Raw genomic sequence first — 25,764 nt, 5'->3', positions numbered from 1 at the left:
GGGGGGAAGTTTTATTCTCCTTTGGTAAGCTTCCCTAGAGATTCAGGGAAGCCACAGTTTTCCAAGTGAGTAAATCTCTTCTGGTCAAAGCCCATCCCTTAGGCACAGGAAGACTATCATGGTGGCCTTCCTTGCCCTTCTTCTGTAACATAACCTAGCATGATGGAGTTTCTCATTAGGTACACAGCTTATGCACTTGCTATAGGTTCCACATTACACATACATAGAGATTACTATACTAATTACTACAGTGTAGGTCAGAAATCTATTATTTGATTTGACATTCTTCTAATAATTTATTTGTAAATAAACAAGTATCACTTTACCCAACTCATTGAATATTGACAACATACATCTTTGGAAAATGTTTCAGAATACATGAGAATGTAACAACCTGTGAAATTTAAGTTTACTATGTGTGTGTTTTTAAAATTACATATTTGGAAGATATGTATGTTTGGGACATAACCTATCTGTGTATGAATAGATTTGAAGAAATCATGAGAAAAATTGATAGGAAGTTTGCATTTTAGTTGTTTGTTGATATATTTCTTGAATTAGTGTAAAAGATAGATTGTAGAAGATTTATTTATACTTTTAAAAAAAGCATGCATTTACGGCTTCCCCTGGAGGTCCAGTGGTTAAGACTTCACCTTCCAGTGCAAGGGGTGCAGGTTCCATCCCTGGTCGGGCAGCTAAGATCCCACATGCCTAGCGGCCAAAAAACCAAAACATAAAACAGAAGCAGTACTGTAACAAATTCAGTAAAGACTTTTAAAATGGTCCACATAAAAAAAAAAAATCTTAAAAAAAAAACATGCATTTAAAGGTTATTCTTTTGTTTGAAAGTTGTAAATAATAAATGAAGAATGCTTTTTACATGGCCCTAAATCAATCTGTTTCATTTTTCTTTTTCTGAATTTCTGTCATTTAATGGTCCCCTTCTCGGAGCAAAGGAGGCCATTTATTCATTGCTTTGCCCAAATAATACTACCACACTAGCAGATGGTCACTTTCCAACTGGTTTGTCTTCAAAAAAGAAATTAAAATATTATAGTACCAGAGAGAGAGAGATGTTATAATGTGTCCCTTTTAAATTAACAGGTCGTTCTTTTCAACTGTTTTGTAATTATAAAATAGCTCAATGTCACATAAAAGACTAAAAGCTAGAGTAAATGGCATCATGGGAAACTTGAAATAAATACAGGCCTATGTGGTTACAGTCTTATTCTTGAACACACTAGAAATTATGATTTTCTTAAGAAGATACACATTATATACTATGGTAGCATTTTGGTTCTATTGGATTCTGGTACAATTAATTCATATCAAAAGTTTGCAGTTTTAAAACATATATATACATTCTGAAAGAAGTTGCCTTCTCCCAAAACCATTTAATTAAATCTGTTAGCCTAACAATGAAATCACATATTTATCTGCTTCTTCCTTTTGCCCATACCTCAGCCCTCTCAAGAAGTGATCTGTTCCTCTGATTGGCTTTGAGACTTGAATTATCCCCAGTGTAGGACCAGACTGAAAGTAGCATTGTAGGTTTAGAAATGCAACATATAGATGAATAGATCTGGAGTCAGTGGGATTAGGAAATGTCGGGAGAAAATGAACTGTTCTTAAAACACAGAGTCATTATTGAACAAACTTGGGAGAATTTAAAAATGTTTGAAAATACTAGAATCATTACAGTTGAAAGGAAATCATTTGTTTTGACTTTTCTCTGCCACTAAATTGCCACTAGATATGTATCCAAGGGCAGAGATTTAGGTCTGGTCTATCATTTCTTCATCTAGAACATTAGCCAGTTGGATTAGATAAATCCTAAGGCCATTTTTTAAGCTTTGTAACTAATTGATGGGTGATTCATTACTCAATCCAGAATGAAATATTTAAAATGCATTTGACAAGTGAGCCAGGTATATCTGTAATAGAGTGGGAGTTCTTACAATGACTCTTCTTTATACTTCTAGTAAAAAATCAAGTGTTACAGAAACTAAAATATGGAACAATTAAATTTGATTTTGAGTTCTAATTACTAGCACTGTGAACAAAACAAGTCCTTTAAATATGTTGAGATTTGGTTTCTTGTCTGAACAATGGTAATAATAATACTTCAAGTTGCCTCACTGTGTCTAAAGAGATACCCTGATGTTTACTCTTTTCAAAGAGTGACCGTTTGAATATCCTTATGAGTGCTCTAGTTGGAATGCTTTCTAGCATATTACTTGAGATTCAGATACTGTTGAGGGAGTTATTTCTCAAGTAGTTGGACATCCCTTGTCTCCCTAAGAGTAAAAGCTATGAAACAACCTTCTCTGATTTATACAGAGATGGACTATTAAATCAGCCTAAGTTCTTAATAGAGGTTTTTGTAGAAAGTTTAAGATCTCTTAGCTCCACCCCTTCAAATTCTGCCTTTAACCAGTACAACAGCATCTCTCAGGCTCTAATACTGTGGTGGTTATTACTCCCCCCAGGCCCCAGATCTCATTTCTTTCTATATTTGTGTGAAATATCAGTATACTCAAATTGCATATTATGGATACATAGGTTTATATGCTAAGTGTGAAACTATACATGGTTATGAAATGGTATGGGGATTGATGGATCCAGGCCACAAAATAATGAGTGATAGAACTTTTCTTTTAGTGGGGTGTGTAAGGCGTTAATTCCTGTGTACTTTACTTAAATAATAACCCCATGTTAATGTTTGCATTTTTCTTATCAAATTACTTCTGTTATTTTCAAGTTGTTACAAATAGCACCGAGTAAGCAAGTGAGCCAGCCGCCTTTGAGATTGTTCTTACTCCTGGTCGTCCGTCCTCCTCTGTTTTCTCTCTTGCTCATCCTTCAGGGTTAAGCTGAGATCTTCTCTCCTACATAACATCATCTTTCACGTTCCGGTTCTCGTTAATCTCCCTTTACTCCCAGTTTTTACCCCACACAGTTTATGCCATATAATTGAATATTTACTTATATATATTTCCTTGAATGGAGCTGTTTCTTTGCTCCCTCAGTAGACCTCAAACTATACAAGATGAAGACACAAGACATTGTCTTCATCTTGCCCTAAAGCTGCCTCGGACGGTGCTAAAGCACCTCAGTGGTGGTCAGTGAATACTTGATTGATTCATTAGTTTGTTCCTTTTTCTCATTATCCATTTTCTTTCATTGAGTGTGAAAAGTGCCTAGTGATCTACACTCCCTTTTTTTCCTGAGTCCACCACTTCAACTGACCTTCCTGCTTTTCTGCTGTGCCAACATAGATGCACTACGGAAGCCTTTAGGTTATACAGAATTTGCATAATTTATTTTATGATTTTAGGTATCTGAGGAGAAATGGGAAGATAGAGAAATGATGATTCATGACATAGTGTTCTAACTAGAAATGAGAAAGTTAAATATCCAAAAATCAGGTCATTGCTAAGTAGTCAGAGGTGGTTTTTCCGCATAATCCTTGCAGCTTCCAGGGTTTACTGATGTCTACTGTCACTAAGAAACACTGCTTTCCAGCAAACCTGTTGAAGGATTTTGTCATGCCAAAGATACTACTAATAATTAAAATGTACTGTGTAGATTCCGAGCCCTTTTGGTATTCATCAGAGTGAAAGTCATTTTTATCTGAAAAATTACAGTAAAAAAAAAAACCCTTTTTTTATTTTGCAGTAAAAAAAATCATGCTTTCTGCAAAGCATGTCCAAACAACCAGAGCTGTTTATGTGGATAATGACACAGCAAATGTGAAAGCAGTTTGAAAACTTAGAAACATTGTAAATATACAAGTTAGCTTTCTGGTTAGAAGATACCCCTGAGGGAGATATTAAATGCCTTTTGTATCCAGGGCATCACAAACTGAAAACTATGGAGCTTGTTCTCATCAGGTGCTCTACTAGTCCCTTTCAACTAGTTCCAGTAGAAACTTTAAATCTAACATATCCATTGTATGTAATGAATCAATTTCTCTCCATTGTAGCTAGAAGAGCAGAGTTAGAAAAATAGACCCTCAATCATTTTATGTAGAGCTTTATTCTTTTGTGGAATCCTCATTGAGAAAAGCTATAAAATGATCTGTTTTAACCTTCATTTACATAAAACTTTATTTCCCCACAAATATGTTTTTTTTTTTTTTTTTTTTTTTCACAAATATGTTTTTGTGAGCTTTCTCCTTCTACATTATTCTTATTTGACCCAATTGGTTAGTGGTTAAGATGTGTTGACTATACAATGTAGTCCAAATCTGGTTGGCCCTATTTGTTTTCAAAATTTTAAACGTTGTAGCCGTGTTTTATTGACAGCATTTTTTTCTACTTAATTATGTCTTTTGTTGGCAGCTCAAACTGTCTCTATTTACTCTTATTTAGAATGCAGCTGGCAACAGCAGTTGGTTTGTGAAACCAAAGCACACAATTAACTTCCCCAGTTATGGTATGGTGTATTTCATTGGGAGAGTAAGGATTCTATGGGGTATGCTGCTTTAGTCTGAGTAGTTATGCAGTTTATTTTCAGGATGATGTATTTTATGTGAAGAGAACTTAAGCAGAGAATAAAAAAAAGAGTGTAACATTCTAATATTACCTGAGTACTAGTTAAAGTACTACAAAAGTACTTTAATTTTATTTTTAAGTTAACAGTTGAACCAAGAAAATCAGATACCAATATTCAAAAGTCATATTAACTTTATTGGAGCCAATAGGAATACTTGGGGACCTGTTCTTTTCACATCTATTTGCATGAATAATCAAGGTTTGACTATATTGCTTTGATGTCAGTTTTTTAAGAAACATAAATACCCTCCTCTTATTTTCAAGGACACTTTGTAGTTACTAAGTCTTAAAAAAAAATAAGTAAATCCATTTATTTGAAGTAAGATAAAAAATGGGGAGAAAATATTTAAGCAATAAATTTCATAGTATGAGATGACTATGTCCTGGCAACTTACTGGGTTTCTACTGATATTTGAACCAAACTTTGATTCTAGATCTTCTTCCAGGTATCTGCCAGTTCAATTTTATTATTTTTTCCATTTCTAACACTCTACCTGAATTCCCATAATTATTACACTTTCTTTGTTTATTAGTTTTAACTACTTTCCTTGCTTAGTTGCTTAGGCAAGACACAGGTTTTCTTTGCTTTTCAAAAACTAAGGTACATGGTATTTTTGAGATCAGAATTATAGTAGTGAGTGACACAGTACAAAGATTAAAAGAAAAAGTCTTTAGCTTCTATTTTTTATACTCACAAGTGTTTTGGATTGTTAAGACACTTTTTCTCTGTTTTCAGATGAAACTGTTTTCTTCATTGTTCATCCCAATTAAACAACCTCATGTTTGTGAATGATTTATTAAAGAATCTTTACACCTTTTTCTTCCTGGAACTGTACGTTGAGAGAATATATTTTCCTAGAGGCTACTGTGGAATCTTTTTTTTACTAACATTTTACCAAACTTTCTACCTGCTCTTCAGTTTACTCCAATAATAATAAAAAAAAATTGTACAATTTACTGCCTGATATTTTAATTTTAAATTAAAAATGTGGAAGTTGCTAATACTGTTGAAAGCTGAAATTTATTGGATGCTTTCTGAGTAAACAGGTGTTGAACAGAGCTAAACACTACGTATGCGTTCTTTCATATAATACTCTATAGTCAGTATTATTATCTTTATTGCTAGTTAAGTGTGACCAGCTCTAGAGAAACATGGTTTGTGTGTGACCCAATATTGAGTTTAAGTAAATAAAAGAGAAAAGAATGAATATGTACCTTGAATTTTGGAAGTTGTCCTGCTGATGAGGAAGATAATTTTGATTTCAGTGTAGACAAATAACATTAAGAAGTACACTGGTAATTTTACTTTTATACCATTTAGTAGTTGAAGTGAGTAGAGAGCACTTCATGATTGAGTGATCTAACTGAGTATTCCAGAATACACAGCAAAATGAACTGAAGAAATACTTTTGAAAGCAAATTAGAATTATATTAGAAAACAAATGCTTTTAAAATTATAATAATTACTAAAAATGACCAATATACAAAAATAGAAGTAAGGAGGAGAAAGTTAAATAAAACCATTTGATCTGGTGGTACATATTTGGCACTGCTTTTATTGTTTTATTTATAATATTTGGTTTATAAATATTAAATGTAATGTTTTGATGTAAATATTTGTTTTATTAAACCTAATATTTGATCTTTATTATCAAAGGAATTAAAAAATTGATGTTTAACTTTAAAACAATGATTACTGGTTCACAAACAGGTCTTCTGACAATAAATCAGTAACAGTAAAAACTTTCTACAAACACAGCTGCTAAAACCTGTCAAGGCGACATGGTCCCATTACTTATCTAAAGCTTGATAGAAATATACTGCTGCTTACTAGTTAATTACTGTCTCCAGATAGAGGAAAGGTCTTGAATTCAGCATTTGTATGGTCGCATGGCCCTGTTCAGTCAGGCTCAATGCATGTTACATGATTGCCTGAGAGGAATAGAAAAGCTACTTTCTCAGTCTCTGACCAGAATGCATGATAAGGCTTGGTGTCAAAGGGGGCAAGATGGGGATCACAGCAATTATGGCAAAGGCAAAGTAGTTTCCTTGACAACCAGATTGAGGATTCATTGTGATTTATTATTTACTACTTCAAAACCTCATTCTGTGATTTAATTAAGCACTGGGATTTCCATAAATTCTGTTTTTTTACCCCCAAATTTGAATACCCTATTAACTGTTGTTGAAATATACACTGAAACAGTCCCAAACTGATGTTACTTGAAAACAGGGACAAATTAGGCTTACCCTATAGCTTTGTGAATTTCTAGGCAGGTCACTTAGATAACAGTTAACTGAAAGTAAAAGGATCTTGTGTTGGGTGATGTTGTTAATCAACACTAACTAAAAACTTAATAATGACGCCCCTGCGGATCTTCAAAGGAGCGTGTTTGCAACAAGTGGATTTTACCTTTTTTGTTGAAAGCGGTTTAAAATAGTTTGTACGTGATTTGTATTTCGTGTATCATTTTAGATGTAAAATACACATGTTATTTCTTTGCAATTACCTACATAATTACATACTTTTTATATTGCCCAAGTTACAGTCTTTTAAATTTGGTAGTAATCAGGTACTTCTTTGCTAGAAAGCAAAAGTTCAGCTTCTTAGAGGAAATTAACCATCAGATAAGTTTGTATTTCCTCTGTTTTTTCTTCCCAAATACTCCTCAGATACTTATTACCTTTGCATATGAAGCCCTAAGTTGACTAGTTATTCTGCATTATTAGTAATCAGTGTGATAAGCTTTTTAAAATCTGGTTTTTATTTGAACAACAAAACCTGCCAAATAAGAATAATTTTAAAACTTACTGAATTCCTATTCAAAATGAAGTATTTGCATATACTCTTTTTAATTAAAATAGCATCTGCTTAGCTCATTTACATTCTTTCTGTCAGAATTTCTGCCTGAGGATTCCATATATAATTAATGTAAGAAAAACAACACAGTAATCCCTTGGTGGAAAACTGGTAATGGATTAAAAGACCATAGCTCTGAAATTCCAGGAATGTGACACACTTTCTCAGAAAGATGCACTTAGTCCTGAAGTCTAGAGATATTGAAAATTGCCCCCTACTGTAATTAGCCAAAGACAGACATTCTGAGTATATGTTTTATATGTTTAATAGGGATTATTATATGTAAATTTATAACTGGTATTAAATATGAGAGGAGAATCATTACTTTATCCAGAATAGTTGAGTGTCCATTGGAAGCTTTAGATTTCTTACTGAACCAATTGATAGAGTACAAAATGCATATTGAGAATGTGCAGAACAGTTGCCTAGGCAGTGTGACCAGTGTCTTAGAATATGGTGTCTAACGGTGGTTCAGGAACCTCTGGGAATTCACATAACGATCCTGGGCCCTTATTTCTTTATTTAAGGATTTGGACTAGATTGGTGCTTTTCAAATTGTAGAGTACCACCCATTATCAATTTGTGAAGATAGTATTTAGTGGGTTATGATCAGCACTTAAGGAGAATAGCAAATGGAGGACATTATATATAAGAATAGTTTTTCATGAAATTTGTATTAATTATATGTGAACCCAATAAGTATATTGTTTTGATATAGAGTATCATGCCCGTGGGCATAGTTTACGTGTGTGTGTGCGTGTGTATGTGCACGTGTGTCCATGTGCGCGTGTGTGCGTGTGTTTGTGTAAAGAAATACTGGATGGTTCATCCTAAAAGTCTCTCCCAGTTACAACGCCCCCACATGAAATTTTAAATGTTTAAATTTCTCTTAGATTGCAACTTTTTAAAAAAATAGAACTTATCACTTGCAGATACTTTTAGGAATGCAAAGATAAATAAGGAAGATGCAAGTCTCGATATTCTAAGAGAAATAGTACCTATATAAACTGTAATTATTCCTAATTACTAAATGTGATAATTTAGGCCTTTCTAAAAACTGTGAGAGCATAGAGAGCAAGTGATTAGTTCTGATCGTCAAGTTCAGAAAATACCCCATGATGTTAGAATATATCCTTGAAAGATGAGTATGATTTTATTCATTTGGGGTAGAGAATTGAAAGAGATGTGTCTGGAAACTTTGAATGTGACTAGAAAGTCAAGAGGTCTTGCCTGCCGTACTTGGGCATTTGGAGTTTACTGTGAAGAACTGGGAGAGCTGTCAAACCTATTAAACCTGCTAGAATTAGATTGGTTTTTAGAAGGGTAAAGGTAGCAGAGTGGTTGTTGAACTGAAGTAGAGAATGACTCAAAGTATGAAGATGATGAATGATGAGAGAATTTCAGAAGAGACATTCATGAAATGATGAGGGTGGAGTCTGTATACAGTGAGTCAGAAAGTCCTCTTTTGATAAACAGTAAAATAAAAATTAGTTTTACAGCCTTTATGCTCACATTAATTGAATTTTACTGAGTTTCTGAGTACATTGAGTTTTATTTTAGTGTTTTAGAAATACTGAGCAGTTTTTGATACCTTTGCAAAATACCCAAGTAAACTTATGTGAAATGTTAAAAGACTGAAATGAGGCTAGCTTTGTTGATTAAACAGAAGCTATAGTGAAAAGAAATGTTTTGATAGGATGCTTTCAACTATGCCTTCCATATATTGCAGTTTCGTTTAAAAAAATGAAAGTTCTTACAGTTAAAAATAGTAATAGGTTAAAAAGTGAACTTGATGTGGTCTTTCTGTCATTTCACTTCTGATCAGATCCTTACCTGTTTTGGTTGGTGTAGTCTTGATATTGGAGATTTTAAAACATTGCCTTTCCTGAGGAACCTTCCTGGACACCGCCCTGTTGAGAGTGCTTTCTATCTTTTGTGAAATCATTCACCTTTCACTGTATGAGGTGCTCTGTGTCATACTTTTAAGACCGAAGTGCTTAAAAGTAGAAATGGAAGAATTTATTTTTAGTATACTGTGTCTTGTTTATTTAGCACATGGTGACCACTCAATAAATGTTTCAATGATGTATAAGTGACCAAAAAACTGAAATACAGTAAAAGCAGGGGAATTCATAGAAAACTGAGTTTAAAAGATTAAAAATGGAATTATTGCAAGAAATTAAAATTTGATCTAATAGCATTTAGACATAGGTTATGTTTGCATGTTAACATATATAATATTTATTAAGTACCCACCTTATTGGGTGCTGTAATTATGGTTGTGAACAGAATAGAAACTATCTATACCCTCATACAGACTTTTCCATCTTTAATCAGAAAGCATGTGAATTCAAATTATAGTATAATGGATGCTGGGAAGATATCATGAAGAAATTCCTAATTATATCTGAAAAGGTAGTGGAGCTGCTATTAAAGATAGTTATATAATTTCTGTTACTGAAGTTACTGGCGTTAGATTTTTTTTTTAAATTTAATTAATTAATTAATTTATTTTTGGCTGTGTTGGGTCTTCGTTTCTGTGCCTGGGCTTTCTCTAGTTGCGGCGAGCAGGGCCACTCTTCATCGCGGTGCGCGGGCCTCTCACTGTCGTGGCCTCTCTTGCTGCGGAGCACGGGCTCCAGACACGCAGGCTCAGTAGTTGTGGCTCACGGGCCCAGTTGCTCCGCGGCATGTGGGATCTTCCCGGACCAGGGCTCAAACCCATGTCCCCTGCACTGGCAGGCAGATTCTCAACCACTGCGCCACCAGGGAAGCCCGGCGTTAGATTTTTGACATCATGGTATCCCATTTTTGCAAATCATATAACATTTAACACATACTGAGTGTGAAAAAGTGAATGGTGAGAATATTTGGATATCTGATTATTTTGGTTCAGGTTAAATTGTTAGTGAAATATAGGAGATTAAGATATAGGGGTCTAGGAAAGATGACAACCCCTACCTAAAAATATAAGCGGTTGTTTTCCAGCTCCAGAAAGGACACTCTGCTGTGTTCTGTATGGCTTAAGAAAACAGTCTGTGGCTCCTTATGTAGAACGATCTCTCTCTTTCCAATTTCCAGAGGGCACATCCATACAGACTTCCAATATACACTTATTACAAAGTAATGTGTGGCCAAGCACGTTTCCTCAGACATAATGAAATGGAATTTTGGTAAGAGGATTAATTTATTCAACAAACTGCCTTTGTGCTGGACACTGAAAGCAAGGGTGAACAAGGCAATAGACCAGGACACAGAACCTTTTAGTCTATTTCTTTTGAATCCTACAGAGGTTTCTTACAGTCTTCATCATTTGGTTTGGGTAATAAAAAATGTTGACATCTGAATGCTCAGAAAAAATTGTAATAATGTTACATGTAATGAAGTTTTCATCATTAAAATGTTTGTTACTAACCTTTGGCTGACTTTGAAATTTTGCCTATCAGATTTCCAAATAAAATTTCGACTTGTGTTAACACACGAAAGTGTTACTAGGTGAGGGAATTACATATTCAAACACATAGTTTACAAAACAAGTTTAATGTAACCTCTGGAAAATCTATGCAAAATTTATTAGTGTGTCACTTTAATGTGCATTTGATGGGTTTATTTTAAATGCCTAGGAAAGGTTTTGAGGGATTTCTTAGAATTGCAGTGATGCCCATGGTAAAATAGGCTAAAAAGGTGCTGACGTGAAGTGGTCTCGAAGCTCAAAAATAACTACTGATAGGACTTGACAAAGGTACCATGGTATAGTGAGAGGAGCATTAAGGCCAGTCTTCATATTCCTTTTGTAGTAATGTGACCTTGGATAAATACCCCAGAGCCTCCGTTTTCTGAGCTGTAAAATTAACATGACATATGTATCAAGTGCTTACCATAACCAGGCATTGTGCTAGATGCTTGGGATAAAAACAGGAATAAGTATCCATTCCTGCCTTCAAGGACTATTTAGTCTTAAAAGGAGAGACATATAAATGGATAAGTTTGAAACCATGTGATAGTGCAGAGAGTGTCCATGGACGTATTGTCAGAATTACGACACAGTTCAGGGGGTGAGGTGGGGTAGCTTCAGAGAAAACTCGTCCGAGGAGGTTTTTCCTGTTTCTAATCTTAAAAAGGGATGTAAGAATCCACTAAACAGCCAGGATTCTGTGGATTCAGCTAAATCATAGTGATAATTGAGATAATGTACACTGTGTCTAGAATATTATAAATTCTTGCAAGTCATGGTCCCTTTTCCTGACCTATTTACTAGTGTAGTACTGTGCCTGCACACACACACACACACACACACACACACACACACACACACACACACACACACACACACAGTTGGCAAATGAACTTTGTGCCCTCAAAGAACGTATAGGAGAGACAGATGGGAACAACAGGGACTAGCTTATTTCTCACTACCTATAATTATGATTTCATAATCTGCAAATTATCTACATATAATGAGTTATTCAATTATATCTGGTTTATAATTTAACCAATTAGGCTGTTTCCTTAGTTTACCGAAGATGGAACCCAGAGCTTATGACCAGGTGTCAAATGCAACACTTTTTAAGAAAAGTATGTTGACAAAATTGAGTACTTTACCTTGTCAGGCACTCTTCTGAATACTTTACATGTAGTTACTTATTTAATCCTTACAAAACCCTGTGAGACATAGGAGCTATTATCCCAATTTTACAGAGAAGGAAACTGAAATACAGAGTTTTACCAAATCACCTGTGGTTAAGAAGTTCCTAGAAATAAGACTTCTTGTTCCAGAAGACTAAGACTTTCAAGATATATGTGCAGCCTCCCAACAACTAGGTTTTAAAGCACACAGGAAGCAAGCAAATTAGCCAGCCTATGGGATATGTAAGTGGGTACTTTTCTACAAGTGAATGTGGTTGACAAGCTTACAGAATACTGTTGCAGAGTAGAGCAGACACTGGAAGTCAGAAGTCCACATCACCAGGGAGATGGAGAGAACATCTCTCTAAAGGGCAGGAGTGGTTCTTTGTCTCCGCATTCTTGGGGCATCCTTTGGAATCTGGATGTGCTGGCTCTACTGTTTGCCTTTTCAGTAAGACTCAGTATACATGAGCGGTGCATGTGGGACACTGTGATAAACAGTGACCCCTCCTCTAATGCTCTTCTCCTTTGACAATACATTACTTTTCTTTGAAAAACCTAACATTTGTTAGCGTGATTTGGACAGTCTTATGCACATAATTTGTATAAGTGCCAAAGTATCATCCTGTCTTGAATCAAGTCTGGTTTTTGTTAGTTTCATGATAGTTTTATGCTGTATCTTCTGCTAGGGAAGGTTTTAAGAGAAGGGAGCTTTTGAGCCCTTAAATGAGAGGGAGGCCCTGAAGCTGAGCATATAGGAGAGAATTCTAAGTGGGGAGAATGGCATGCAGAAAGTTGCAAAAGCAGGTACACATGTACTATATTTTAGATTACAAATAAATGATTGACTCAATTCCATAGTGTAAGCAGATTAAGTATACATTTTAATAAATTGTATGAAAAAATAAATTATTGGAATTTCCTACATAACACCTTGATGTCACAGGTATCATTTGCTTCTTTCTTTTATATAAATAGTTAATTCCATAAAAATAGATGGCTCACTCACCTTTCAACATGTAAGGGTTAACACAAACAATAGCAAAGTGGCCACCGTGGGATGTGCTGGTAAGAAGCCTGGACTGAGTTGGGGGAAATTTAACAGCAAGAAGGTCATTATGAGTTGGAAGAGGTGGGGAGTAGGAAAAACTCATGTAATCTATAGGAGACAGGCCTTGCTTTAGCAAAATATTTCTTTCCTTATTGAATCAGTGTGTTTGGGCACAGACCACCCCAGGAAAATGGATCTCAGATGCAATGGGGGAGTTGATGTAAGGAGTAGGGATATATCCAGTCTTTGGGAAAAACCACCATGTCCACATAGGCATCCGGTGTGCAGAGTCCGGTAGCTCGGAACCAGGAAGGTCTAAGAAACACTTTGATTCTCAGGGTGAGAGATGGTATATTTTCAGATCATTCCCCAAAAGGGGAATAGGATTTCATTATCCTACTTGGAAGAGTGCCGTTTTGTTCACTTGCTCACTTTAACCCAAGTTCTGCTTCTTGGTACCTCAGTTTGGATGGCCAGTTTTCATCACCTCCCCGATTGCTGAGCCCAGTTGGTTTTGACGAGCTGGTCACTGTTATCCCAAAAAAAGGGTTTCTGCTTCCTGGGTCTCTTTTGTCCCCTATATATTCATGTATATCTTGTTTTGCATAATTCTCTAAGAATGCATTCCCAAATCACTAAATATTATTTATTAAACTATTATTTATAATATTTATTATTACTTATCATTTATAATATGGTTTATTAGGATTGTATCATTCTATTTTATCAATGTACTTTTGAGCCATTTTACTATTTTGATTCTTTAGTTTGTCTCAAACTTATCATTATGAATGTCTTTTTATCTAAATCTGTCAAATGTTGAATTCTTTTCAGAACATATATATATATATTTTTTTAAATTTATTTTATTTTATTTTATTATTTTTTTTTTATTTTTGGCTGTGTTGGGTCTTCGTCGCTGCGCACAGGCTTTCTCTAGTTTCAGTGAGCGGGGGCTACTCTTCGTTGCGGTGCACGGGCTTCTCATTGCGATGGCTTCTCTTGTTGCGGAGCACGGGCTCTAGGCGTGCAGGCTTCAGTAGCTGCAGCACGCAGGCTCAGTAGTTGTGGTTCGTGGGCTCTAGAGCACAGGCTCAGTAGTTGTGGCACAGGGGCTTAGTTGCTCCGTGGCATGCGGGATCTTCACGGACCAGGGCTTGAACCCGTGTCCCCTGCATTGGCAGGCGGATTCTTAACCACTGCGCCACCAGGGAAGCCCCAGAACATATATTTACAAAAGAAATTTGGTAAGAGTCCTTTCAGAAATATTGTATCAGTTTGTAATCTTAGAAATGTATGAGGCTGTGTGTTTTACAATACTCAAACAAATAGATATTTGGTAATTTGATAGGAGAAAATTTCATCATATTTTAATTTTTTGCCTCCTTTTGCTCTTACCAATTAAATTGAGCATTGTATATGTTTATTTGTTACTTATGTTTATTTCTTTTTCCTGTTTTTTTTTTTTTTCTTCACCTACTTTGAAATTGATACTCATGATTTGTGAGTACATCTTATATAAAGTATTTAAACTTTGTGGTATTTGTTTAGACAGTTTATCTTGGGAGATGTAATTTTCTGAAACATGCCTGTTGTCATTATAAATCAGATTCACCTAAACTTACTCTCATTTTCTGATAAGAAGCACTTGTTTTTGAGACTCTTATCAAGCCTTTCTTCTTCTTTTTTTATAGCAAGGGAGCTTTTTTATCTGGCAACATTCAGCTTCATAAGGGTGAAATTTAAAGTATTTGAGGTTGTAAAGGAAAATAAACATTTAAAGCAGCGGTGCCCAACCTTTTTGTCACCAGGGACCGGTTTCGTGGAAGACAGTTTTTCCACGGACGGGGGTGGGGGGGTATGGTTCAGGAGGTAATGAGAGCGATGGGGAGTGGCAGTTTATGAAGCTTTGCTCGCTCGCTGCTCACCTCCTGCTGTGTGGCCCGATTTGATTCCTAAAATGTACCGGTCCGCAGCCCAGGGGTTGGGGAGACCTGATGTAAAGTAGAGGTAAGGGACATTAGAGTAGTACACTGAGACATAGCAACACGGGCTGCAACAGGGTTCCTAAGAGCCGTTTTTCCTTACAGTTCCTTATAATTCATTAGAATGTCTGAATCCAGAAGTTGGAACTGCTCTGTTGCCTTCTGCGCTGTTGGCACCTATACAAGGCAAGCATGAAAGATGACACTGGGCTGTGTATGTAAGGGCAGGGTCTATACACTTGGACCTGCTACCGTGCTTTTTCTTGTTCTCTTGATGTTCAACTTGGCAGTTAAATACAAGAAACGATAAAATTTTAACTGCAGGCAAGTCGTACTGTTTGTTCTTTAAGAAGGCAACATTTTCGCTGTGCAATGTCAGATTAAACTTATCCCTCCCACCTCCACCTCCCTCCCTGATGCTCTGGCGACACAGATTTGAGAACAGCTTGAGTGTGTTCTTTAAAACCTCACCTTTTCATCAAAAATTGAACAAACCTCAACATCACAATGCAAAAATAATAACACCGAAACCACCCATGAAATAAAGGTTATTATATTGTCTTTTAAGGAATTATATGATAACCTTCATACCATTTGGGGAAGCAGTTTCTGTTTTCACTCAGAGTATCACAGTAGAATACTTGTAGAAGTTATCTCTTTTGTCAGGGAGAACTTTTATCATTGAGTGGGCTTTCTGTAGTTTGTGAAAGTGGTTGAGTTGCCTCCAACTTGAGAATTTCAAGTTTCTTCTCTCCTTTTTTTTTTGTTTGTTTTTGGGAATTATGAGTTTCTGTGGCTTATCTCAGAATAGTCTGGTGGAGAAATTAGAATGTGCTAAGGACACAAATACAAGTGGATGAATGAATGAGCAATAAATATGTTTAGGTGGGGCTACCAAAGATGTTAGTAAGAGATAACTTTGAAATGCTATTTTCCATTTGGAGGTGGTTTTGATTATTTTGAGTTTGCATTTTGAATTGAAGTTCACAAAAATGGGTTCACGACTGCATTTGGCTTCATTTATTTTGCAGTTTTTTAATTGGTCCAGGAGCATTGAAAAATGTAACAGCACAGTAGTACAGTGTTCACTGGAGTAAATCTTTTAAATTTTGTTTTATAGATCTTATTACCCACTTGGTTAGTTACTCCAATAGTTCTGTATATCTTTTAGAAATTTATCTTTACAACTTGTTCATGAGATAAAAAATAGCCTTTATTTATAAAGAAAGAGTTACATCTTAGTAGTTACAGTCTAGTTTGGGGTTTCAGAAATTCCATGTATGTAGTATAATTTATTTTTTTAATTTTTTTTTTTAAGTTTTTTTTTATGTGGACCATTTTTAAAGTCTTTATTGAATTTGTTACAATATTGCTTCTGTTTTATGTTTTGGGTTTTTGGCCACGAAGCATGTGGGATCTTAGCTCCCCAACCAGGGATCAAACCCGCACCCCCTGTATTGGAAGGTGCAGTCTTAACCACTGGACCGCCAGGGAAGTTCCTGTGGTATAATTTAGAATAGAATTTTAAGCATCATTTTTGGGAAAAGGGAGGAAACTAAATAAGTCAACTTTGGTCTCATGAGTTATTTTTTTGAGATGGGAAAGGACCTCAGTAAGAATTTCTCTTTCTAGAACCCTACTGGAAGATGCCTTCTCACTTCTAGCAGAAAAGCATTTGTGTCATCTTCGATAGTATTAGTGTGTTCAGTTAAATAATTTTTTTTTTAAAAAGCCCTAACTTCCTAAAGTCCTTTGAAGTTTTAGGGAAAGAGTGCCTTTTATGGCATGTAGGAAGAAAGACATGAAATTTCTCCCTTCTTCAGTGGGGAAAAGGTTAAATGCCTGACATGTTTTAAGTGATCGAAGTGTTAGTGGTTAGTGTGGGTAACAGTTTGTGAAAAGTCAAGATAAGAGTTGAGACTGGTTTCAGGCTGTGCTAATCTTTCCTACCTGAAGTGAGAAATAAACACCTCATGGGAATGTATGGGGAGATATAATGCCTTTCCCTTCTAGGACACTTGTTTGAGTCAGCAGTTGAATGTGATTACCTTTGGATTCCTGTTTGGGAAAGAGAGCAATGAGTGGGTGGTTTCCTGCAGTTTCTGTGTAGTTAAATAAGTTTTAGAATTGGTATTAATTGGCCCCCTTATAGATGCCTTTAATGAGGAAGCTGTTGTAACACTGGTAAATTAACATCTTTAGAGTTCATTGTTACCAAATAAAAGTTAATTGACATGGAAGTCTTATATACATTGTTGTCCCTCTTGTGATTCAATTTAAATGTACCTTTTAAAAAATAAAGTTATGGTTAATATTGTTTTGGGAGTTTGGGGTTTTTTTTTCATATTGTTTATGTTTGAATACAAGATATTAACAAAAAGACTTAGAATCTGAATTTTGACTTTCTGATCTGGGAGACCTGCCTGGGGAATACTTTAAATGAGGTCTCCACTCCTAGGTAGTTGTATTCATCAGACTAATACGGTGACCGGAAAGGAATAGAATCCTTTAGCCGGTAATGGCTTGGGGTGAGCCACTGGATGAAGGAACGACACATGTTTTTGTGTTGTTGCTTTGTTTAACCGCTTTTAAGAACATATGTTCTGAGGTTGGATGGGTGAGGGGAGGTAATGGAATTTCTGATAACAGGAAGGGTAATAAAAAAAATAATAAAATTGCTAGAAGATTATAGTAAATAATCAATGTGGAAGTAGAAATAAATTGTTGTACCAGAAGAGACTATGAAATTATTTTCTTACTTATTCTGTGATTATTCGCTAGTTTTTTGTCGTTGTTGTCAGTGAATACTTTATACGGAATTACTTATGAATTTTGATTTGATAGTGCAATGTAAATGACTTGAGAAATTGTATTTCCGATAGTAACTTCTTAATGTTAAACTGGTTTTAACTAGTTATTAAAAATAATAAATAGTAATATTAAATATTAAATAAATAATAAATATTTATTAAATAAATAAAAAATAAATATTAAGTGTTTACTATTTCCTTGAGGGAAGAAAAAGGGGAGTGGTAAAGTTGCTATTCTGGTTTTTGTGATGCTTTTACATGATCAATGACCACAACTCCTGGATGATTTTTAACTAGCAGGTGGTCAGTCTTTTAAGGTTGCATTTCATAGTTGAGTCCCACTGATTTGGAGACTCTGGTGAAGATGTCATCTTTGTTACATTTATATATATATTTTTATCTCCTGACATAAAATGTTTTAAATACAACATTTCCTGATAATGTACATAGCTGAAACTTCAAAACTAGAAACTTTAAAACTAACATATATAAAAAGATAAAATTGTGGTGTGTGTGTTTTCTCCCCCTCTATAAAAACATCTTCATTTTATGTTCTTAGGTATATTTGACAACTTTTTGTACAAGGAATTAAGGTATAAAATAATGCATAAAATAAAATTAAGCAAAAGGTGATTGCTGCCTATGTACCATGCACTGTGTTGGAAACTAAGGATACAAAAATAAATAAGCTTCACTTCTTTGTATTCAGCAGCTCAGCGTTCAGTAGGAGAGGAATATAAGTAAAGAACATGTTGCCTGCTCTGATAGTGGAGCTTATAATTGTTCGTGCACTCATTTCATTCCTACACCTATTGTTTTAACATGTCTTTATTTTATGTCCACTATAAAGAGACCACTGTAAACTGACTCTATCAGGCTTGGCATTGTAATGGTGGATGATATCTTTCCTCAAGGAGAACTCACTCCCTATGGAAGCTACCCAGACACAGGGATCATTGTCATTTTTTTCACTGTTATATCCCAAGTGTGTGGAAGAGTGCTAGGCACATAGTAGGCGCTCATAAATATTTATTGGAAGAAAGAAAATAGATGACCCAAACCTGAGCTCAGGTTCTTCATTACCCATTGTTAGGGAAGCTTTGAACTGGATTTTGGAGAATAATTGTTTACTAAGAGAAAAACGAGTAGAACATCCTGTGCAGAGGGCATAGGCACTGAGTAGTAAGGGTAATATTGAGGCTTAATACAAAATTCACTAATATTTAAAAGTAGATCAGAATGAAAGTGTTATATGTTTGTGAACTTTCAAGAAGTTATAGCTAGCTATATGCTGAGACTATTAAAAGCATCTGTCTGTGGCATATATTATTCTTAATAGACATGCTTACCAGGAATTTTTCTTTTAAAGTTCAGTATTAAACTGAGAGTAATTTATAACTTTTAAATTGCTATATTTTAATGGCACTTGTGAATTATTAATCAGTGCCAGATAATTTACAGGTTTTTAAGTGGGAGAGATCAGTTTCTTTCTAATAAGGAATTTAATCTCCAAATGTTTTGAAGGACTTATAATGCATACTTTCTCCTTAAAATATTGAGAGGCTTTTCAGGAGTAGTCATATTTGAACCTAATAGCTGATGGCATTCTTGCAGTATATTTTTACATTTTGAGTGTCCAAAGTGTCCAGAATTTTGTTCCTTTTAACAAATCACAGAGGTAAAGTTTTTTCCCTTGCTGTTTATATAATTGGATTTAATTATGTATTAATTTTTTATTATGTATTTATTAGGAATTTTTGTGTATTCCAATATAAATCTTAGTATTTTGTGTATAAATTGATCTTACTTGAAACTGTAAACATTCTTCTAAAAATTTTTTTGTTTGAAGTGCTTCATAATTTAAAATATACCCAAAATAGAAAAAAATGTTTTGTAAACCAGAAAGACACAAGAAGCTAAGGCATGTCACACATATATGGTGAGTTGACTATTTTGTAGTTACATGACCTTAAATTGTTTGAACACTTTCTTTTGCAAGAACTTTATATTTTTGTAAGGATTTGATTTGTGTTTCATGCTAACCAAGTTTACTTAACACACAGATTGCTACATTTTCAAGGCCAGGGTGCTGGAAAATGACATTGCATTCCTTTATTTTCTTTGTTCTTGGCATGAACACAAGTTCAAAGGTGAAAGTAGTTGTTTTTACTGTGCACATGCCATGGTTTAGGCTCCTCACATAATACTGACAGGTTAAAGAATTATATGTTAATGAACACAAAAAATTAGATATTTTAGAGTTTGATTGATAAAGCTATTTCTTAAAATGGACTAATAGAGTAAAACAATAGAGTGACATTCTGCAAACTTACATGGAATGAGTTTTTAACATACTGCCTTTTAGTATACAAAGGTAAGTTTTATTATACATCCTTGATTTTAAAAATTTTGTTATAATAACCTCATGAATATGCAGAGATAAATTGAAAAAGTTGAACTACTAGTGAAATAATTTATCATTTAGGTTTACTTTGAACACTGACTTTTCACCTAAATTAAAATGAAATGGAAATAAGTTTTCTGGCAGCTTCTAAACTAGAGTTCAGCCTGGTGGAAATCATGCTCCCCTCATTAAGTATTTTTCTTATTTCCCTTTTAGGAAGAAATTTTATTAGCATATATAAACAGGAATAAATCAGAGATTTCATATTCCATCACTGGTAATAGACGATGGTCTGAGTTAATGTTTCTGTAGAGCTTGAAGTCACAGCCTCAGTCCCATAGAGGACCATGATAATCAAAAGGAGTGGTGCTTACTGGGACCCTAGCTGGCATAAGCAGGGCATACATGACAGGGTTCAGTTCAAAGTAATTAAGGAAAACAGTACCAGAAAAGTTGAAGTTTTTATATTATAGCTTAATAAGTCTTTTATTGGAATGTATGATTTTACAGAAATGTCCAAAGAGCAGACTGAGGGAGACAATGTTAGAAAAGCAAAATGTTCCTAATCAAGAGTTTGAAGTCCACCACAGGCATAAGCTTATAGCAGTATACTATTTATTGCCAGAGTAGCATATTTTCTTGCCAAAATGCTCATAAATGATGCGAAATCCAATGTTAGAATTCCAATTCTGGTCTTACAAATTCCCATCTCATAGCAGTACATCTGTTTATTAGGAGTTATTCCCTGAATGTGCAAGATTTCAGTCCTAAGTCACTGCACCTGTTGACAGGAGGTGTTTATTCCAATCACTAGCCTAAAGCACAGTTATTGCTTGACATTTTATAGCTTGGGAGGGAAAAAGTGTCTTCAAAGTCATTTGTTCAGAGTGGAGAAAATGGAGCAAAACAGTTCTTTTTACTCTAAGCACCACTATTTGGCAGTGTTCACATTTGCATAGCAGAAAGCTGCAATATTGATTTTTTTGCTCACAGAGCCTCCCACAAGTTTTTTCTTCGATGTCAGATGGATTGGATTACACTTTGCTTGTTGGGATGCTTTTTTTTTTCTTTGTTGAAACAGAAATATATTGAAAGTACAGCTTAGAATAAATGTCATAGTAATAGTGTGATTAAAGAGCTTTAATTTGGGCATTTCTTTATGTTGATTATGTTGACTGAGCAATTTCATTGACTACTTGACCATCAGACAACTGTTTCCTTTCTTGCCCTTGTTCCTCTAGGACTAGAGGCACCCAGTACACCCTAACTATGTTCTGTACAACAGGGGTCCCCAACCTGCTGCTAAGTGTCATTATCATTTGGAGAGGCATTAAAGTAACATTGAAAAACATGAGTTTGGGAGCTGAAGTATTAGGTTTCAAACCTTGATTTCATTCTTATTGGATGTGTGATTTTGGAAAACATAATTTTTCTGTGCTTCAATTTCTTCCTTTGTAAAATAGTGATAATAATAATACCTATCTCATATGGTTGTTATGAGGATTTGTAGTCAGTATATATTTGTAAAGTCCTCAGAGGGACTTCTAGTGACGATGGGGTGAAGAGGGTGACAAATCCTCTTCCCCCAAACAAGTATAAAACTAAACAAAATTGTCAACAACCACCATTTTAGGGCTCTGGAAATTAACCAGAGCCAAATAAGAAATTGGGAAGGATTTCTTGAAAAAAAAGCTGATGGAACTTTTGGTGCACATAGTTCAAGTTTAAAGCCTTCTAGCCTGGGGCTGCTCCTCCCCCCACCCTGCACTCTGGCTATGTCATTGTGGTTAGTTTTGTCAGAGCAAGGCTGGCCTTGAAAATCTGTGACTGAGCTGCCAGGGAGAGTTGGCTTGATTTAGAGTAGAGTGTGGAAACCCATGCCCAGCAGTGTTGTCAGTAAAAGTGGTAAACACTGGAAAACAGATGGGGAAAACCCCTAGCTCTTGCTAACCTGAGGTTGTGGTCCCAGGTGGGGAGACTGAGTGCCAGTCTGAAACATAACCAGGAGACCTTGGAAATGAAAGAGCCAAACCTTGGAAATGAAAGAGCCAAACGTTCTCTGCGTTCTTGACTGACTGAGAAGCTACACACAGAGCAGAGGAGATGCGAGGGGACGTGGCAGAAAAATAACCAAGGCTGACTTGAAAACTGCTTGAACTTTGAACTCTCCGTAACCTACAGATCAATCAGCAGAGAGTGGAGACCTTATTATGGGTTCATGGTTTTTGTGCAAAGTCTTTGCTCAGTCATTGGCTGATCACTAAGCTATGCAGAGACAGGTGTGATCCCAAGAAAGTCAAGCTAGAAAATAAAAATAAGAATTAAAATAACAACGACAATAATGAACAGAGACACACAGCAGCTGCAAAGTACAGGGGAAGACAGAGTCAGCAGACTAAATTCAGTCAGAATGCTGAAAAGAAAATATCACAACAGCAACAATTCTCAGGGGAAAGGAATCTAGAATAGCTAACAGTATATTATTTTAAATGTCTAGTTTTCAACAACAACAAAAAATTTGCAAGCTAATGCAGAGAAACAGGAAAGTTGACCCATACTTAGGAGAAAAAACATTCAATAGAAACTGCCTCTGTTGTGGGCCTGGATGTTAGATTTAGCAGATAAACATTTCAGAATGGCCGTTATGACTATGTTCAAAGATTAAAGTAAAACTATATTAGAGAATTAAGAGGAAATATGATGACGACTTAACAAATATGTAATAGAGAAAACCTATTTTAAAGGGCCTTGGAGAAATTCTTGGCATGTCTTATTGTATCAGTGTGTTGCAAATAAATAAATTTTCTTCCCCAAATACAGATATCCTACCTTCATCTGAACCCAGATATTCTGATTCAGTAGGGCTGGATTCGGGTTTGCAGATACGTCTTTTAAAAAATACCTACCAGATGACTCTGATGCAAAGTCATATTTGGGAGTCAGTCATATACTCTTAGCAGTGATTTTTTTAAAAAGTCCCGAAAAATGTTCAATTAAATAATTAAGGATGAATTCGTGTACAAAGGAAGAAAGTGCAATTAAGAAATGGTACTGATACCTGTGATGATTTCTTCCTGTGACTCAGTATAGTATGTCATTAATGTGATATAAATAAAGGTGTAAATAAGTGTTTTTAGGAATAAGTTTTGTTCTGCCTTTTCATAAGATTTACTTAGTGAAAATGTTGAATTTTAAAAATTAATATTAATTGCAATAGTTTTATTTAAGACTTTCCAAACTTCTTTGAAGTTCCATTGCTGGTGGAAGAGTTTGAAGCCATACCCCTTGAAGTTTTCAGGAAAATAGGGAGAAGTGGCCAAAGAAAGCATAACAATTTACATTTTTCTTAAAAATTTATGCTTTCTGCCATCCGCTGCTGCCATGGCACCCGTGATCAAGCTTGTGGCAAAGGGGGGCAAAAAGAAAGAAGCAGGTCCTGAAGTTTACTCTTGACTGTACCCACCCTGTAGAAGATGGAATCATGGATGCCGCCAATCTTGAGCAGTTTTTTCAGGAGAGAAAGTGAATGGAAAAGCTGGGAATCTTGGTGGAGGTATTGTAACAGTCGAAAGAAGCAAAGCAAGATTACTGTAACTTCTGAGGTGCCTTTTTCCAAAAGGTATTTGAAATATATCACCAAAAAAATATTTGAAGAAGAATAATCTACGTGACTGGTTACGCGTAGTTAGTAACAACAAAGAGAGTTACGAATTGCATTACTTCTAGATTAATCAAGATGAAGAAGAGGAGGAAGATGAGGATTAAAACTCAGTTATCTGGAATATTTTGTATGAGTTCTTGAATAAAACTTAGGAACCAAGAATAAAAAAGTTTATGTAGGTTTTTCTTTTCATTTAATAATTGGCCCGTGTTTATTTTCTCCCTTCCAGTAAGTCTTTGGTTAAAATAGTTAATCCAGAAAGATGTCTACTTGTGATTTGTATGAATCCTGACTAATTCATCATGTACTTTTGAGAATTTTCTTGGCAGTACCATACAGTCTACATTATTGTGCCATAGTCCATCCATGCTAACATTCTCATGTTTATATTTAAAGAAATAGAGCAACAAATGTCTTAATTGTTGACCACTTGAAAATGTTAGAATAGCATGTATACCTGCTTAAAAGGAGCTTGCCTGTTTAGAATCATAGATTGGTGAAATTTGATAGGACTTTGAAATGACTTTAATTCTTCAGAAAAAGAAATTAAAACCCAGAAAAATAAAATGACGTAGCCAAGTTCACAAGGCTGACCCAGACACCTGTACTGTTCAGTACTCTTTCTGTGTGTCCATACTTGCACAGTATAGATTTTGCTCTCTTAATAAGTTTATGGCACACGTCGCTACATTTCCACAAATACAATTTTCATTATTATCTATGTGTTGTGTGAACCTTTAAAATAATTGTTTCCTGTCAAATTCACTAACATTTTTTGGTGAATTTCAAATAGTACGAAAAATTATAAAGTAAATCTTGTTTGTATTATCAACATGGTGGCTTGAGAAGTCACAGAATCCCTTTCTGTTCATGGCCATTACTAAAAGCATGGGCTGTGGAATCTGAGAACCCTGCATGCATTAGAATCTAACTCACAGTAATCCTTGAGACCCTGAATTACTTACTGTTTAATGCCTTAGTTTCATACTCTGTAAATTGGTGTTATTACAGTTAACTACTCCATTGTTTTTTGTTGTGTTGATAGTTGTTGATGATGCTGGTGATCATAAAAAGGGTGATCCATAAAAAGCAGTTTGGACAGTATCTAAACATTGTAATTGCTATGTAAATGTTAGCTACTACAATATTTACTTTTTATTTTTTTCTTCCTATTTGTTTTATATATAGAGATATATATATATATATATCCATATCCAGTTGGAAACACAGATTTAAATAAAGGAAGGTTCATAAACATCTGTCTTTGTGAGAAACACTAATGAACCCCAGTGGTACCTAGAAAATAATAAATTGACAGAATTTAAACATTTCTTTTTTTGAGGCTATAACATAATGTTATTGATTATTAAGTAATTTATCTGTGTCTTAATGCTCACTCTTTTTGTTTTCACTGCCAAAGGAAATAGATATTACAGAGGAAAACGCATTTTAATTTATATTGTTTTAAACAGATACTAGTTGTTCAACTTAGCAATTTGGTTTGACAGCAGTTATTGGAATTATGTATCATGTACCAATCTAGCATTGGAATTATAACTAACTATCATCAGAGTCTAGCAGGGAAGATATATATTAAAAATGAATATCCACAGCACCATGTGGTAATAACAAGCGATTTTTAAATTTTATACATAAGTATAAAGTTCAATGGAAACAGAGGTGAGAGAGCAAGAATTTAGGAAAGAGAACACTTAATGATTTAAGGCAATAACATTATAGCGTTAAATAAAGCAACATTCACCATTAAGAACTCATTCAGTTCTATGCAATGAAAGTATAAGTGCCATGAT

At 35.0% G+C, this 25,764-nt stretch overlaps 1 protein-coding gene and 1 pseudogene across 9 annotated transcripts in view; both read left to right on the top strand.

Annotated features, from left to right (window-relative positions):
• ADGRL2 (adhesion G protein-coupled receptor L2) overlaps positions 1 to 25,764 on the top strand; it is a 266,791-nt gene that overhangs the window by 157,783 nt on the left and 83,244 nt on the right. The gene's annotated exons all lie outside the window — the stretch shown is intronic.
• LOC309611465 (large ribosomal subunit protein eL22 pseudogene) lies at positions 4,157 to 24,106 on the top strand (annotated as a pseudogene). The gene has a single exon. The product of its transcript is annotated as a large ribosomal subunit protein eL22 pseudogene (transcript).

This window comes from Balaenoptera borealis (assembly GCF_965194805.1).
Source record: "Balaenoptera borealis genome assembly, chromosome: 1".
NCBI lineage: Eukaryota > Metazoa > Chordata > Mammalia > Artiodactyla > Balaenopteridae > Balaenoptera > Balaenoptera borealis.
This window is presented reverse-complemented; position numbering and strand designations above follow the sequence as displayed.